At 37.7% G+C, this 18,876-nt stretch overlaps 1 long non-coding RNA gene across 1 annotated transcript in view; it reads right to left on the reverse strand.

Moving 5' to 3' along the window:
* Nucleotides 1-4,336: 4,336 nt before the first annotated feature.
* Nucleotides 4,337-18,876, reverse strand: part of LOC109496013 — a 60,551-nt gene continuing 46,011 nt past the window's right edge. The window contains exons 4-8 of the long non-coding RNA XR_006592793.1: nucleotides 14,798-14,985; nucleotides 14,045-14,154; nucleotides 13,824-13,930; nucleotides 10,372-10,620; nucleotides 4,337-4,396 (exon numbers count right to left, since the gene is read on the reverse strand). This is a non-coding gene — a long non-coding RNA (uncharacterized LOC109496013). The remainder of the gene's footprint in view (nucleotides 4,397-10,371; nucleotides 10,621-13,823; nucleotides 13,931-14,044; nucleotides 14,155-14,797; nucleotides 14,986-18,876) is intronic.

An 18,876-nucleotide genomic window follows, 5' to 3' on the forward strand; every position in this document is an offset into this window, starting at 1 on the left:
TGGAAGACTTTTGAAAGTAGTGGGGTGAGGGAGAAAGTTTAAGAAGTTTCAAGTGGAGTGTGGGTTGTTTCAGGCAAAGTCACCTTCTTTTGGAGGAAGTCAGGGGTCTATTAGGCAGATCACCTCACTAGTGCTCACCAAGTAATTCCAGGTTGATGGGTTAAAGGTTACATTCCTGAAAAGTGACATTCCTGGGAAAGGTTGAAATTGCAGTTACATTAGGTATTAAGTCTTTGACATAGGGCTTAGCACAAGTGACTCCATTTGGACCTGTTTTGTTTTTTTTTTTTAACAATCTTTCCCTTTTGATCAGACTCTCAGCTTAACTGAGAGATGTGATCAAAATTTAAGGAATTTGCACCACTCCCAGCTGTAGTTCTTGTAGCTTTTACTGATCCTCTGTGTGATAATCATAGGTTAGGTCATGACATTTTTTGCTGAATATCTGTCATATTCACGGGTCATGACTTCAAGTTTACATTTTTTTTTGGAGTTAATCATTCTCTTAATTCCTTTTTGACTTAAGGGAATCATTTGCTTAGTGGACAGTTATGGGGAACATCCATTTAAAGCTTATGAAAAATTATAGTGCACCTGGGAGATTACTATGATTATAGGTGAGATAATTCCCAATGTCGAGAGTGCACTTTGAAGTTATGGTCTCCAAGACCTAACGAATCAAAATCATGTAAGTCAAAGAAAAACCATCTTGAAGAACTCACTTTTTTAAGCCAAGTGGCTTGCTCAGTCATCTTATGTAATTCAGTTTCAACTTTCCCAGAATTGTTATTTTTAAAAGGCCTCTTACCTCCTGCCTTTTTTTTTCTTCCTTAGTAATTGCCTACCTAAAGCTTACTTTTTAAGGAGATGACCTAGATGAGAAGATAACAGTTCCTTGGGAAGACCAGGTAGAACATTTACATCTTAAAGGCATAGGGAAAGAATACAAATTCCTCCAACAGGGACTTTTGTTCCCTAAGGCCAGAAGTTTTACAATACCACAAGCCTTTTGAGATGAATAAGTGAAGTTAATCATGAAAAAGGATAGACAGGTTTTGACTTGTTTCTAGAGCTGCATTTGTGTTCTTACAAAGATCTGTAGGATAAGGATAAGTGCTTCTAATTCCTCAAAGAATTGGGTTGTAACCTGGATGATATCAAAGGGCTGACACACCCATATAATTATGTTGGAATACTTTTTCTTTCCCTCTGAGTACATTTAGCTTAGGGGAGAAGGTTTAATAAAATTTCATATTAGGCTCTGAATATCAGCTTCCAATTTGGCCAAATATCTGATTAACCTTTTCAAATATCTTCTTAGGTTTCAGCTGAGAACACAGTAAATATTTCCTTCAGTATTAAACAACCCCATGGACCCAAGAGGGATTTGCAAAGAGGGTGGAAAATCTACTGTCTTCATAATATCTAGAGGTCCTCCCAAAGATCAATAACCAATGGCCTGGATTTGGAAAAGAATGGACAATGTCAAACTTTATTTTTCTCTCTCGACCAAGCAGGTACTGTAGACAGAGATCTGGGGAAGCTGACTCTGGTGAGAATTCACCTTAAGCTAGCTTCTGATGGTTTTTCCTAGGATCTCATCTGTAGGCTCCGAGTGAGGTTGAAGTTAAAAAGTGCAGCTGTGGTATCTACCAGAATTTGGCCAGTTTTTATTTTATCATTAGTATCTTCTAGAATTTGGTCGATTTTGTTTTATAACTAAGTTTGATTTTAGTTTTTCCTTTGCTGTTTTAAGGGAGTAACTGGTAGCAGTTTCTTGGAGAAGCCTTTAGAGTCCCATCAACTCTGGGCAGGGCCTATACAGGGGTTCTCATTTGGGTGCAGATATGAGGGCATTCATGTTAATGTTGAAAATTTTGTATAAGCCCTTTGAGGACAATCTTTTCCAGTGTCCCAGTTTATTATAACTGAGATATCAGCCAACAGTCAGTGTTTTATGGTGGACCCCTAGGAGGCGGGGGGCAGCTGTTATCTTAAGTGCCTAGTCTTTGGAGCTATCCAGTTTGACTGACTTTTGTTTACAAGCTTGTGTATTTAAATTTTCATTAGCCTATTGTAACAAGTTTTTAAATTTAGCTACTTTGGAATTTTGAAAACTTTTGGAAGTTTCTGTATACCAATAAAAGTATGTGTCCCATCTGGTTTGTTTCACTTGGGAACACTTGCTTTCAAATGTAATTCTTTAATAAGTGATCTTGTCTAATTGGAACATTCTCCATAATGGCCATTGTAATTCTAAGTTTTTAATAAGACTTTGCCATTTTTGTAGGTTTCTACAGTTTCTGGTACTACAGCTCATAAAATAAGCTGGGGGCTGCCTGAATGGCTCAGTTGGTTAAGCATCTGATTTCAGTTCAGGTCATGATCTCATGGTTTGTGAGTTCGAGCCTCGCATTGGGCTCTGTGCCAACAGCTCAGAGGCTGGACCCTGCTTCAGATTCTGTGTCTCCCTCTCTCTCTGCCCCTCCCCTGCTCACACTCAGTCTCTTAAATATGAATAAACATTTAAAAAAATTTTAAAAAGCAGGTGAGCCAGAAGGTGTGGCATATTCAACTTTTTGGGATTTAAGGATATTTATTTATTTGTTTGTATGCTAAGACTCTGGGTTTCTCAGAGCCAAACTAATACCCAAAAGGTATTTGCAACTGGGTTGGGAATTGAGTGATGTTTTACAGTGTATCTCACTGCAAAGAAATTTTCTTGAGCTTGGTCGGTGTGACCTAGTGTCAATCTAATCCATTCTATGACCAGCTTATTCTTATAGGGGAGATTTTGGGTTAGGTGTCAGGCATTCTAACAGCTCTTAAATGCTCAATTCATGCCCACCACCTTTTGTGGCTTTTGGCTTCTGAGATTCCCATTGGCAATAGCCTTTACCTCATGTGTACATTCACAGAAACCAATAGTGAGTAAAGACATGGGATTGTGGATATCAGCAGCAACCAAAGAGACATTATTGGAGACTGGCTAATAGAAGGCCTTACATGCATTACCAGCAATTCCTAACACAGAACTGGGGGTTGGGAAAAAGATTGAACCAGGAGACCCCAAAGAATGGGTAGTATGGACTGATTACAAACAAATGAGGATGTGCAAACTAAAGACTGAACCACTAGCTATCTCCAGGGTGAAATCTGGGGACAGGAGGAAGGGGCGGGGTTTCCAATCAAATGGGAGTTGTGGCCTAAACTACCAGCTAGAGGCTTGGGTTCTGTGTGTCAGCTCAAGCTGACCTGCCTGGGACAGGAAAGTCAATCAGATTGGGAGCCTTGACAAAGAGCTCAGGACTGAGAGGGATTTCCTCAAGGCCCTCAGAAACAGTGAGAAAAGTTTTGCAGATACCATGCCTGTGTTTTTCGAGATCCCCAAAGCTATTAGAAGTCTCATTTGGTCCTGCTACTGCCACCAAGTTCTGTTAAAAAACAAAAGTCAACTGAGTAAATGTGAAGATCTAATTGTCTTGTTTTTACTCATTCATGAATCAGGCAGCATCCCATTGCTGAGTAGAAAGGAGCTCTGATGGGCTGTACAAAATGGAAGACTTTTGTAGGCAAAAGTGGGACAGCAAATGGTTTAAGAAGTTTCTAACAGAGAGTGGATTGTTTCGGGCAAGGCCACTTTCCTTTGGAGGAAGGCAAAGGTCTATACGGCAGATCACCTCACTAGTGCTGACCAGGCAATTCCAGGTAGATTGGTTAAAGTTGGCATTCCTCCGAGAGGTTGAAACTGCAATTAGGTAAGGTGTTAAGTCTTTGTTTGCTCACATGGAGCTTGGCACAAGTGACTCCATTTTGAGACTGTTGCTTCTTTTTTTTAACAAATTCCAGATTATTGGTGTTTTTTTTTTGTGGGTTTTTTTTTTGTTTGTTTGTTTTCATTTTTACCAGCCTCCTGAAGTACTTGCTATGGTAAATTATGAATATACATTACTATGAAATATATGATTATGGTATTTTATCTCCGGAAAAACCCCATTAATTTCTCTGTACCAAAATAAGAAATTGTATTTTTCTGCTATCTGAAGACATACTCATGCATACATATGGGCTGAATGAGAAACTCACATTAGCGCATTTAACAAATATTGATTAAATGTTGATTATAGTCAGGGCACTATTAATCTTATGGGGAGCTGCAAAAGTATACATTATGATGCCATCTATTCATGTACATATTAATTTACAAATAGTTTGGTGCACTGTTGCCAACTCTTTCAATAAGAAAAGCTGGAAACAGCTTCAAATAAAGCAAGTTTATAAGTCATTTATTTTTTATTTCACCAAATATGTATGAAATGTCCACTATATAAGGAATACCTTTTGGTGGTGGAGATTCACACATGAACAAAACTCCCGTCCTTTTGTAGCTGGTATTCTCATAGCAGAAAATAGAAAAAAAAATAGGCAAATATTTACCAAGTGATGATAAATGCTACAAAGTAAAATAAAACAGGGAAAACTATGGGAAACAGACGAACCAAAGGAAGACTTTGAACTTGCCTTGTAAAACTGAAAATGCCCAGATGCTAAAGTATATTTTAAATAGATACCCTAGTGTTAGTATTTAAAAAAAGGAAGAGGTAAAAACTAACATTTGTTGAATATCTAACAGGTGCTTGGTACTATCCTAGGTTGTTCTCCCCCCCCCCTCACCCCCCCGCCGTGGGCCATTTTCTGCTTATATCTGCCCTGAAAAGTAGGCAAGTATTACTATCTATAATTTACAAGGAAGGAGGAAGAGGAAATTCAGTTGCTAGCCCAAGGTCACACAGCTGACATGCTGGGATTTAAACCCAGAGCATCTCATCCCAAAGTCCATGCTCTATTAGAAGCACCGTGCCTCTGTATATTAAGAACAAAGAATAATTAGCATTTTCAGCACTGCACAGATATTTATCTAGCTTTCTTTATTCTTTTTATAGCTCAAGAATTCTATTTCTTTGAGAGAAGAAGGGAATAATAACCTCACTGAGTACATTCTAACCCAACCACACACTGTTTCATGAAGGGTTGCTTTCTCCCACCACACCACACACACCTCTTATCCTAAGCTTTCTTATTCAAGCCCTCGGGAATTTGTAAGGTAGAAACTCTTCCACATGGTTGAATCTCTGCAGCTTGTTTTTAGTTGGGTACTGTTGTGGTGAATATACTTTTCATTTTTTGTTACACTGTGTATTACACTTTTAAAACAAAATTGTTTCCATCCTGTAAAATTATGAAGACTTCTAGAGTCTTGTCTATTTGAGTATCTTGGCTCCACTGATTCAATTGAACTTACCAATGATTTTGACCAAAGAAAAGGAGTTTGATCTTTCTGAATGTATTTACTATTTGTTTAGTTGAATAGTTGTCTGGTTTAGTTGAATGGTCAGTATTAGCAATATTGTTTAGCAAGATTTTTATGGAGAAGAGCCTGAAGTTTGTTCATAAGGATTCTGGAAAGGAGAGAGGATAGTCTGCTGCAACACTATAGATAGATCAGCATTTTTCTTCCAAGCATGAAGATATATGTGCATTTAAAATGAATAAAGCAATTATACTATATTCATACAGCACATATTCATCTTTGGACACAGTAATCCTCATCCCTGGGGACTTTATCTGATCAACACCTGTGACCTATGATAATACGTGAGATTTAACTGATATTTTTGGTTTACATGATTAAAAAACATTGAATGGTTTAATTAAAAAATGCAGTAAAATGTAAAAATTGTGGAGCATTTACCTACATAAACACATATAAATCCTCTTTCTTTTGAAGTTTCATCTAATCATCACTAATGGCCAGTATGATGATACACTTAAAATTAACTAATGTTTTGATAAACTTGACTAAATATGCTGTTTAGTTTGATACCCTGGCCATCTAGATGCTTTATAAAAGCATAGACTTTTTTATAAGAATGGGTAGCCTCAGATGTATATAAGGAATAAATAAATCTTGTTCAAGAAAACATTCTTAACATGAGTTTCCTGCTTTGAGTTTTAATTCTTTTCTAAATGACTAAGCAAGGGGGAAAGTAAGGATTTCTGCCTTGTTTGTTTACTTGTTATTTCCTCTGTTGTAGTATGAAAGTCACATTGTCTTATATCTTTTTATATTTCAATTTACAGAACTTATGAACAAAAAGCTTTTTCATACCATTGCTGTAAATAGCAATTAATTCCAATGATTACTATGAATTTGCATATGGACATTTCTGAAATGATGTTTGATTATAAAATGCCAAGTATCCCTCATATTATTCTGTTTGGTAAATTAGTAATAACAGCAGTGTTGTGTAGGAAAGAGGATATACAGACCATCCTGTTTTGGCCAAGGTTGGCTACTCTGGGTCAAAACTGCTGCTATTTTGTCATGCTTTTTTCAGTAAGTTCTACTTTCAATAATTCAGTCAATGGCAGCTGGGCTGGTTTAGAATTGTTGATACTGTTAGATGCAAACACTGTAATGGATCTCTTGGTTCTCTAGTTGAAGATGAGTTAGTTGTTACTATCTCACACTACTCTTAAACGCATACAAACACGGCTCTCAATTTCCAAAAACCTATTATTGAAAAAATGTTAGAAAATGACCATTCATGGGGCGTTGGGTGGCTCAGTCGGTTGAGCGTCCGACTTCAGCTCAGGTCACGACCTCACGGTTTGTGAGTCCGAGCCCCGTGTCGGGCTCTGTGCTGACAGCTCAGAGCCTGGAGCCTGCTTCCTATTCTGTGTATCCCTCTCACTGCCCTCTCCACCTCATGCTCTGTCTCTTTCTCTCAAAAATAAATAAACATTAAAAAAGTTAAAAAAAAAAGAAAATGACCATTCATATAATTCAAATATCCTATAATATGTTGACTAAACAGTGGTATAGCCATTCAGTGGAATGTTAAGAGACATATTACAGAAACATTGTTTGATGACTTGGCAAGGTGTACATGTCCTGTTGTTCAAAGAGTAGATTAAAATAGGATGTAGAGAATTATCACATATGCATATAAAGAAAAAAAATAATAACTTGGACAAACAAACACAAATATATGGAAAGTAGAATTAAGAATTTTTTTTGAAATTTCCCCCAAATTTTCTAAATTTCCTATTATAAGCATCTATTAGTTTTTAAATGTTTATTTAGGGGCACCTGGGTGGCTCAGTCAGTTAAGCATCTGACTTTGGCTTAGGTCATGATCTTGTGGTCCGTGAGTTCGAGCCCTGCGTCAGGCTCTGTGCTGACAGCTCAGAGCCTGGAGCCTGTTTCGGATTCTGTGTCTCCCTCTCTCTCTGACCCTCCCCTGTTCATGTTCTGTCTCTCCCTGTCTCAAAAATAAATAAACGTTAAAAAAAATAATAAATGTTTATTTATTTTTGAGAGAGAGAGAGAGAGCAGGGGAGGGGCAGAGAGGGAGACAGAGGATCTGAAACAGACTCTGTGTTGACAGTAGACAGCCCAATGTGGAGCCTGAACTCACAAACCATGAGACTGTGACCTGATCTGATGTCAGACACTTAACCAACTGAACCACCCAGGTGACCCTTACTATTTTTATATTAAAATACAGTTTTCAAAGCAACCAAAAATGTGTTTCTATATTGTAACATCAACATATGCACACACATACATGTGTGATAAAAAAGTAAAATATTAACAAAGGTTATCTCTGGATTGTGAGATTACGCTTGGTTTCTTTATTCTTTCCTGTCAGCTCTAGGTTTTCTCCAATACATGACTTTTGTAATGAGAATAAACAAATTATTCAAAAAAACAAAGGAAAAATGGCATATTGTCAAATGGTCTAAGCAATTTGTCCCACTCTAGGTCCCAGAATATGATGACCCAACTAATGAACCCTCCCCCCCCCCCCCCCCCCCCCCCCCGTAGAAGACCCTATGATACTCATAGGATGTCATGTTCTCCAACACTGTTGGGACTTTCCTCTTCCCTACCACGGGGGGCTTTCTCTTCACTGGTGCCTCTGCTTCCCTTTCCCCTTTGCCGGTGTCATCAGTCATGTTGGCAGGAGATTGCTTCTAATCGTAGCCGCTGATGTGAGGCACAGTTACTAATTTGAAACACTTTCCAAACTACAAACTCCAGTTACTCCTTTGTGTCATTGAAAGGCTATATGAAAACCATTCCCCCCCTACACACAACAAAGTGTAAAAACTTAAAATTAGCTGATGGAGACGATTGAAAAGTGAAGAAAGGAAAATGGGCCCAGTTGTAGGCCATGCAAGCCAGAGCATAACGATTCATTAACTAACTCCTGTATTCTGAATGTGGTCAGACCATTAGTCACCATTTGGTTTCTGAGTTGGGACACACTAACTCTTTGTATGAGTTCTTGATATGGTATAAAAAAATAAAGATTAAGTAATGAGTTAGTTTTTCTGAACCAGCAATTGTTTTGATACTCGGACCGCCTCTCATAGATCAAAAAGGAAAAAATAAAGAAAGAAAGAATAAAGAAAACACTTGAGAGAAAAGAACTACCAAATTTAACTTATTGTTTGGTAATAATCACAAAAACAATTAAGTTAGCATATGTATAGACTCTTAGTGTAGACACAACTTAAAAATAATCTTTCTCTAAGAACTATATGTGTCTCTATCTTATAAAAAAGCTAATCTTCTCCCTATTTTCCCCTTAAATGACAAAACTAATATTTTCCCATGCCCTCTTTTTAACTGTAACTTTTGACACAAGTCATTGTATGGAGAAGGAGAATGAGTCCAAAGAGGAAGTGAATGGCGAGCCACCAAAACGTCACTGCTGCTTTCGACTTTGTAAGTTATTTCTGTGACTGTAGCTCCCACTTGTGCTCAGAGCAGAGGCCACGCCTCCTTAATATAATGAGATAGCAAACTGTACTCTGTTTCATGTCTTGGAGGTCTGGTAATTATTACCAATTATCATCTTGCTCAGCCATCAACAACTGGTAGCTATAAGCTATGCTCCTGCCTCCCACCAACCCTGTGGCTGTAGAGGGGGAAGGAGTATGCTATTTGGTGGATATTTCATATTTGGATCCCAAAAAAAGACATTAATACACTAGGAGGGGAATCCAATAGAGACAAAATGGATGTTAGACTTCCACTTTACAATGTTTTTGTCTGTTCGTTTGTTTCATGTATTGATTCAGGAATTTATTTTGCATACTGACTAAAACTTTTTGAAAATGTTTCTCTTCCCAATTGTCTCAAATTAGTATTTTTTTACATTTAAAAAAAATTTTAAGCTTATTTATTTATTGTGAGAACAGACAGCACATGAGTGGGGTAGGGGCAGAGAGACAGAGGGAGAGAAAGAATCCCAAGCAAGCTCTCTGCTGTCAGAGCAGAGCCCAATGTGGGGTTCCAACTCACGAACCCTGAGGTCATGCCCTGAGCCAAGATTGAGAGTCAGACACTTAACTGACTGAGCCACCCAGGTGCCCCAGTATTTTTTTTACTTTTAACTATTTGTCCCATTTTGATTTTTTTTTCCTTTCCCTTTCTTTATTTTCTTTTTAGTTTTCAATGCCTTTTATCCTGGAAGGGTCTAACAGTCCTTCCCATTCAAGTCAAGTAAGATAATACTAGTGCCATTACTACTAGTAATACTGCGACAATAACAACTATAACAAAGTGTGATTATTATGATGTGTCAGGCACTCCTTTAAGAATTTTAAATCACATAGTCATTCAACTCTGACATCCAATCTCTAAGATAGGTTCTATCCCCAACTTTGTACTGTGGGCACTGAGGGTCGGAGAAGTTAAGGCACAAAGCTAGCAGGTGAAAGCTGCAATAGCAACTTGGCAGTCAGACTCTTGAATCAATACTTTTCATGATTCCATACCGTGTCTCAAGGTTAAAGTCTCAAACATAGTGCCTTGTGTAGAATTGCTGTTTAACAGCAGTGGATTGGATCTAATTATCCACATTATTACAAAGAGTATCACTACCTGTAGTGATAAATTCTGAAGGTCCTTCTATGCATAGTTCTGAATCATCATTTACATATTTGAGTTTGGATGGATTTTTCTAGCCTCTTTTTTTGCTGGCAATAGTAAATAAGACTTGCCATTTATGGAAGCATAGGTTAGCTTCTCCTCTTTCCTACGTATCGAGCAAGAAGCAGGATAGGGAAGACATGACCTTGCACATGTAAACTTATCCAACATCTTGCTTTTCTAGTTCAGTTCATAAACATCCATTTTAACTGTTTTCAATTAGTCACTTGAGCAAGGAAATCATATAAGCAGTGAAATCCTGGTTGTTCCTCTTGAATTCCTCCAGCACCAAAGGCCTAAGAATCCCCGTGGGTGGAGCTGGTGGCTCCTTCTGAAGCAGAACCTGTCTTAACTTGAACACCTACCTGGTCTAGGAGGGCCTGAACTGCAGCACCATCATTGTTGTCTGCTGCCACGTGGGGTCATTTTTGTAGACTGCAGTGTCTGAGAGACGCTATTCTACTCAGCCAAGTTGCCTGCCGTGCACAGATCTCTGCCAGTGTTGCAAGACTGCCACATTCCAGCTCTCTCTAATTCACACACAAGCTTGGCCATCGTTCCCCAAGCTCCAACGACTGTGCCAGAGTCACTGGGTCAGTAGAAGCTTCCAGAATCTGGCATTAACAGTAGCAAATGAACAAACATACACAAACTCTGTTTAATGAACACTTAATCCCTTGTTGCGAGAGCAGAACATTAACCTAGATTCTTCCTTGTCTCCCGGTAATTGAATTTTAGGACCATTATTGCTCTTCCTTGCCATTGGACCTTAAATGGAGCATCCACATTCACCCTAGTGATCTCCTTCTATCTGAAGATTCTGAGCATCTTTTGTAAATTGCTCATAGTTTCCATTCTCTGTGTATCAAAGGGGATATGGACATTTTGGTATGGAATTCTAAAAAAAACAAACACATTCTTGAACATTCTTTTTCCATTGTCCTCTCAATACCAGGCGTAGCTATTCACCCCTTATAATTACATAATTGAGAAAAAAACTTTTAAGAAAACTCTCTCTAATAGGCCTGTTCCTAGTGATCAGAGATTTCCATGCATAAAACCTAAGAAGACTTAGCATTTCAACTAATAATTCATTTGATTTCTATTTGAATATGACAACCCTCCACCCCCAAGTCTCTTTGATAAAGTAGTAATTACAAGAGCAACAAATAATACAGCCACCCCAAAAGACAAGTGAGCTAACACGTATCTCCTACCTAATGATGTGCAGGACATTGTTTTGGGCGACTGACATAGCTAGCAAGATTCCCTACCCAGCTCTGAAGTGTGTATATGCATGCACATAAGAACACATGTATATATGCTTTTGCTACAGCAAGAGAAGTGCCCCAGAAAGGAGTGGTTGCTACTGTAAGAAAGGCAGGTGTAAATGCCCCGGACATAAATGTAGCCACCCTTCAACTAGTGTGCTCTGATTAAGAGGGGGAAGTCAGACCTTTTGCATTTCAAGGAAGCCAGCAAATCCAGAGTTTGGTAAAGGGATGTTGCCAGGACTCTGGATCCATGAGATGACAGGTGCCTGACCCAGCTATGGCTTTACCCTCTGAAGGTTTACCTGCCCAAAGAGGGCTGTGCAAAACAAGAAGAAACGTGGGTGCCAGCCTCACTTTTAGTGGTATTAATCACCCTTTTGATTAATAACAAGTTAGTGGCAGCCTTTGTGAATGTAGGCCTTTCTGATCTTAACACCCAGGTTCGGTAATGTAATAAAGGGACAGCAAGTAGGTTCTAACTCAAGGTTTAATTCTGATCGATTGACAGAAAACTGCATTTAATACTGTGTTAAGGATTCTGGTGTCACTCTCAGGGGCCACTTCCAGGATGACCCCGGATGTCTGCCATAGACCAGGGAGGAGAGTAGAAGTACTTGCCCTGGACATCTCCTCAGCAGTGCTGTTGGAGACTTTCCAACCCAAACCAACAGATCAGTAGCAGCAAAATGTTCCCATGCTGGCTGTCTTCCAAACAAATTAACCAGATTATCTCATGTCAGCAAGGTATAAAAAATGCAATCCAAATGTCATTTAGCGCAAAACTTGCTTTTGACAATTTCTATTAAAAAATGCACTCACTTCTAGGCAATTAAAAAATAATAAGCCCTATCTAATACACGGACATACATTGCACTTGAAGCTTTCCTGCTTTTTCTTTTCTTGCATTTTTTTGTTGAGAGGAAAATTTGCTAAATGCAGAAAGACCCTGACAGATATTTGTGTGTTTTGGGTAATACCTTGTAATAGGCTGCAAGGGATACAGTCAGATGAATTCCTTTTAGGAAAACGAAGGCAATGGGAACACAGTGAGGTGATCCATTTCAATTTGGGAAATACCCTGAGACAATTCTTATAAAATACGGCAATTATTGTGGGGTTAGGAAGCTGGAAATGCAGCTTCTCTTGCAAGAAGTGCAAACGATTGTCTGGAACCTCACAGCAGAGATGTGCACAAGAAGCTGGGTTGAAGGAGACAACACAATGCAAGTTCTGGAAACAGACAATTGGCAGGAAAGCACAGGGAAAAAAACCACCTTTAAACATAATAAAACATAATTCTTTTTCCGCCTTAGGAATTTTAGAGCTCAAAATTAAAATTATTGGTGTTTTCCTGCCTTACTTTAAGTAGTGTTAAATAACAGGAAATTCACTGTTGCAGTACATCCTCAAGCTATTTAGACAGTTTGTACATAAACCTTTTACGGTTTAAATCTCAGTGCTAGATTTGTATAGATATTCAGCAGAGGTTCTTAGGAGGTTACAGTCAAAACATTACACATTTGAGTTTACAATATTATTCTAAATAGAATTCAAAACACAAGCAAAGAGATGGTACTGAGGGATGAAAGAAAGGAAAACCAGGAAATAAGGGGTAAGGGAGAATTACAGTCTTCTACCTACTAATCTCCATCAGCCCAAAGAAAAAGTAGGAAGAGAAGAAGGAAGGAAAGAAGGAAAGAAAGAAGGCGGGGAGGTAGGGAAGGAAGGATGGAAGGGAGGGAGGGAAGGAAGGAAGGATGGAAGGGAAGGAAGGAAGGAAGGAAGGAAGGAAGGAAGGAAGGAAGGAAGGACGGGCAAGCCAAGAGGGAGCAAGTGGAGGGAAGAGAAAGAGAAAACAACACAGTTCAAGTTGCTTTCTGTGATTGCTTCTAAAATCATGTTAAAGCAGAATGTAGAGGCCAGTGGAACTTGAGCTTGTATCAGGGAAGGTTAAGTGCTATAAGGAACAATCCCAAATTCTCAATGGCTTAATACCATAAAGATAAATTACTTGGCCTATGTGGGTCAGGGAGCCCTGCTATGAATAGGAGACACAGGGACTTGTGTTCTTTTCATTGTGTTTTTCTCATCTCTACAAGCTGTAGGAGGGATGGTACAGTGAGGATCTCACAAGGGGAGTCCTGGAAGTGGCAAATGTCCTCTTGTCCAAAACAGAGTCATATGGCCCCCACCTAATTAAAAACTGTCTTGGAAACATAGTTTAACTCGATGTCCTGAAAATGGAAACAGATTTGGTGAACAGCTAGCCAGTCTGTTACAGTATGATCACTCCAGTGTAAGGACAAGTAGAAGCAAATGATGGGGAAGGAGAGCTTTATTGTCTATAGAAGTGGAAGTGTCGCTTATTAAAATTTTCTGACTGGCATCCTCATAATAAAAATGTCCACATCCATTAAAGAATGGCTATGGCCAAGAAACTGTTTAGATTTCTTCCTAGGCTCTTTACCATTCAGTGGTATATTGCATTTCTTGATGAATGTCAGCGAGCCCTTTTTGGTCATTGTTCCTTAGAAACTCCTTACCTTTCAGGGGTGATGAGCCCTTGCCCTTGTCTGAGGGCTGGAGTTGCAGGAGAAGTCCAGGTGCATTGGTCCATGTCACCACTCAAGGAAATGGGGGAGAGACTTTCCTTGGAGATGACATAAAATAAAGAGTTTCTTTTTGGCTGAGTTATTCTGGGTTAGTGTGTATTCTATATATTAAGACAACTTTTTTTTATGCCTACAGTTTGGTAATAACTTACCTTTTGATAGCTTACTGACTCTTCACTGGTCTCATACAAGTAGATATATTTTTTCTTGGAAACATTTTGCGTTTTTCTTCTTTAAATAATCTTCCCTAATTCCCAATCATCTAATAATGGTAAAAAAAAAATTTGAAGGTTTCATACTTCAAATCAAAAGTTACACTTTTATATTCTTATAATTATGTGGAAGAGAAAAGAGAATGCAATTACTAGAGTAAATTTAGCTTTTGTATGGAAGAAATCTATGGTAGAACTATAATTATTATAATAGCATAGTAAATATACAGATCGTAACTTGCAGCTACTTTTCAGTATAATTATTATAGTGTTGCTATTACTAGCACCAATTTACTATCGTTTTACTAGGCAAAATATTAGCTACTCTATTTTTCATGTAATAACTACGGTTTGTTATGGTTTTATGACAAAACTAGAATGCTATTATAATGAATTTTATTACGTTGTACTTCTAAGTGGTAGAGAGGGACTTTTAGCTTATTTTCTAGCTTGGCTATGCACTTATGTTATGACTTAGAGTATGTTTACTAGAGTTTCCTTCATATGTGTTTTCCACTGTGGAAAAAGAGATATTCATTAAAAAATCCTATTAGAAAATATAATCTAAAACGCAGTCCTCATTAATTGCAGTTAGATTCACTTCATGGATTAACTGAAGTGAAATATTAACCTTCTTCTATTGAGCATATGTTAGGATACTTTCCTTCACTACAAATGAATTAAGTTACTCACAATAAGGAATATATTTGCTCTTGAAAATTAAATACTGAAAACTAGATCAAGTCCCAGGAGTCCTTTATCTTCATTACTCTTTTGCCATAAACTTTTTGCCTCATGTCGTCTCTCTGAGCTCAGTTTCCCCCTCGTGAATATCTGCATTAGTCATCAGGTCATCCAGAGATGTTAAGCTTCTATGCATTCTAAAGAAACACAAAGGTATCCTTGGGATCATTTATGTTATTAGCCACCCATTTCAAGGTACTGTTGCATTACTGGTTATAACCAATGTTAGTTAAATAGCGTGATTAAAAACAGAAGTGTCTAGTATCATGCAGTACAAAAAAGCTGTTACTGCTTTAATTGTCTTAGACTTTCCAATGGCCACATTTCCTTCTGGGAGTGTTAGTCACTTTAGGCTCCACTGATTTTTTTCTTTCTTCTGTATTCTAATAAATTACTACTCTAGGAAAACAAATAAAATAGTAGATTATTATAAGACCAGCGACTCTCCATTCTTTCTGACAAATTTGGAGCCATCAGGAAGAAAGGATGGAGATGGAGAAATGTCAAGATAGCAGCTACATCAGTGAAAAGTTTTATTGGGGAAGTGCTTTGGATCCATGGCCAAGTCCCTCTAAGTTTCACGTCCTAAATAATCTTCTCTCTGCTCCCCAACACTAGTCTCAGGCAGAGCCTTAAAGTGTCCCTGACTAGGCAGGCACTTTAAATACAGCAGGAAAATGAACAGGAACTTTCTGAAGACAGGGTGCTCTATAGCGATTAGGGGGACTGAGTCGGGCATGCTTGGGTGCTTCTTTCAAATGTATCAATCAAATGCATCACTAAAAAGAATAATGAAGTGAAAATAGGGCAACCACCGCTTCTCCATTATTCTGGAAAGGCCCAAGAAAGGAACAATCAGCCTGAAACAAATTGTAGAAAGATAAGTGGTTTCAGAGTCAGACTACTGAGATATGAATTTTATCTCTCCCTCTTGTTTGGTATGCCTTCTTACGTAAGCTACTTAGTACATCCTATCTTCATTTATGAAGTGAGGATAGAAATATTCACTTTCTCACAGAAAAGAAATGTAACAAATATATGCAAATAGGCAAAAGCCCTTTCTTTTTTCTCCTTGGCATCCAGGAAGACTACTATTTCCCAGACCATGTGACTGTGTTCTGGCCAATGAAGTGTTTGGCAGAAATGAAGTTTGCCATTTTCATGCCTGGCCCATCAAACTTTCTGCACAATCCTTCATGCTCTAATTTCCTTGTGCTCTAGCCAGAACCAAAGGATCCAAGGTAGGAACTCAAAGGTCTATAACTCAGTGTCTTAATGATACCCAACTTTATAGTATGGCTTTTATAGAGTGGAATGTGTCCCTTCAAGGGTGCCTTATTTCTCATTACCCAAAAGTAATTTTTAGTAGATCTCCATAGGAATGAAAACAGGCAAGAAGCAGTTCAATGAATAGGGATCAGAATTAGGCAGAAAGGAGGGAATTGAAACAAGTGAAGTAAAAGAGATCACAGATTGATACTATTATAATTCATACACAAAATATAATCAGAAAATGGTATATAACACTCTTGTAAGTTAGAACCGTTCCTCTTCCCTTGAAAGGTTTATATAAAATTTCAGCTTTTGATAAACTAGTGCGCTCATTAGTTACCTAAGAAAAAATAAAGTTTGAATAGCCTTCCAATAATTCTGATGAAACTGTATTTTGAAAATGTTGAATCACTAAAGATTTGGAGGGGGAGGGGCTTGTAGTTCTCCTAGTTACATATTTACTAGCTCAGGGAAAACTGGCCATGTGGCATGGGGTCATATTTTTAGAAACTTCCCTTTTGTCCCGGTGGGTATCTCATGGTCATGACACTTGAGCTCTTTGAAAACAGGAAGATAATTTGTCTGGTTTGCTGCTGTATTTCTAATAATTAGTACATACAGAAAATGCAACAAGTGTTTTTTAATAAAAATACAGCCAAAAGAATCTCTATGATATCTTTATTTAAAAGAGCAATGTAATTCAATTTTAATTTTTTAAAAAGTTAATTAAAGGCATATGTGCTCGAGAGACCAGTTTCCCTTCAGTGTAGAGGGTGGATTGAAGTAGTGGGGATTGATGGATGGTAGAGAGACGAGTTAGGAAGTCCTTAATAATCCAGGCACATGATATTTCAGGCTTTGAATGATGTTGAGACATTGGGGAAACAAGAGTGCAAACTCAGGCTGTTTTTGACCTTATACAATGGAAGATGAATGGAGGAAGAGGGAAACGTAGAGTATATCCTTCAGATTTCTCATTTGAACAATGACAGGAGTGTGGCTAATGAAGCTATCCACCAAAATAGAGAATCTAAGTAGTGAAGCCATGAAATTAGAAGAAGAGGACAAAAATATCACTGTCAGACATGGTATAGTACGTAGAGCTGGAAATGAATGGTAGCAATTGGAGATAAGTGTTAGGAGTTTAGGAAGGAGACTGGGAATCAGCAACCATCTTCATATAACTTCATGTGACTACAGAGCATTTGAAATGGAGCAGGTCCAAAGTGGAGGTCCTGTAAGCATAATATCCACAGTGAATTTTGAAGACTTAATGAGGAAAAATATCTCGATAATTTTTATATTGACAATATGTCGAAATGAAAATATTTTGGCTATTTTGGGTTACATAAAATATATTATTAATATGGTCCACTTGTTTGTTTTTAGTTTGTGGGTTTTGTTAATGTAACTACTAGAAGTTAAAATGACATGTGGTCTGCATTATATTTCTGTTCGGAAGCACTGTGCTATTTTATTGACAGGAAAATAATTGATAGTCTTCTATTTGATTCTCCTTCACTTCTTATTTTGAGTGAGGTATTTAAAAAAATCTTAGAAGTGCATTTTGGTTAATTGAATAGCTGTAAAAACACAATATAAAATTTGCCCTACAGGGTAACAGCTACGTATTTTGTGCCTCTGGGAGGGAGGGATGAGTTCTGTGCTACCCAGAAAATTCTTACGGTGAATAGGTGAGGGTTCTGTGCCATATCTGCACCAAGCACAGGGTATATGCATGTAAATGAGCCCATGCATGTATGGTACCCATGTATAGACATGAAATCTGCTATCTTCTTCTTATACTTTATATGTACAACGCTGCTTTTTCTTGGTTTTCCCCCAAATTTGTGTGCATTCTTTTAAGAAAAATGAACCTAAATTACTGCAACAAAATTTTCTTCTGGCTTTCGACCAATGGAAGGAGGAAATAATTGTTCCAAGCATATCGCAGGGAGAAAATTGTTCATTTAATAAGCCTGGGAGTTAAATTATACAACATCTCCAGCACATGATAGAAGTATGATTGTTAGTCTGTTGCCCTTCCTCTCTCCTTTAAATTACATTTATGTAGTAAAATAATCCGATACTTTTTACTCTTTCTCATCAAAACATCCAGAGAAGATTCAGATTGAATGTTACAGCATGGGTAAAATTCATTTCATCTCATATAACTTCTTTACCCTTTCATTCCAGATGTCCTTGACAAAAGCCATTGTTTCATTCTATTGCCTGTATTGCCTTATGTCAGATTGTCTCTTGTTCTAATATGTTCTCACTAGCATAGAGAAGATCATGAAAGAAGGAATTGAAAGCTACTTTATAAATGTCCTATAATATGATCTTTGGGACAGGAATAATTATGATCTTTCTAATTTCACTATAATTTCTTTATGATTTCTTTGAAAAGAACAAAGTTAATATTTCTTCCCCCTTTTTTATTCAACATGGAAATTTGCTGTATTGTTGACAGGAAAGGGCACAATTTTAAAGTGTACAACTAGCGGAGATGTTAGACAGTGACTTAACATTTGCAATAATAGATTTGATAGCAATAGGTTTAATTAAATCATAACTCAAACCACATTCATTAGAATCCTTACAGAATTTTAGTATGGAGTTGATCATACTAGTGAAGGACTTCTAAACCTAATTGCTAATGTAGTATCTCTTTTAAATATGAGTTGTGTATCTATAACATTGGAGATTGTGGTAAAAAGTGCAAATACTTGTTTATCTGCTTTCTGCTCCAGTGA

This window comes from Felis catus, chromosome F2, assembly GCF_018350175.1.
Source record: "Felis catus isolate Fca126 chromosome F2, F.catus_Fca126_mat1.0, whole genome shotgun sequence".
Classification (NCBI taxonomy): Eukaryota; Metazoa; Chordata; class Mammalia; order Carnivora; family Felidae; genus Felis; species Felis catus.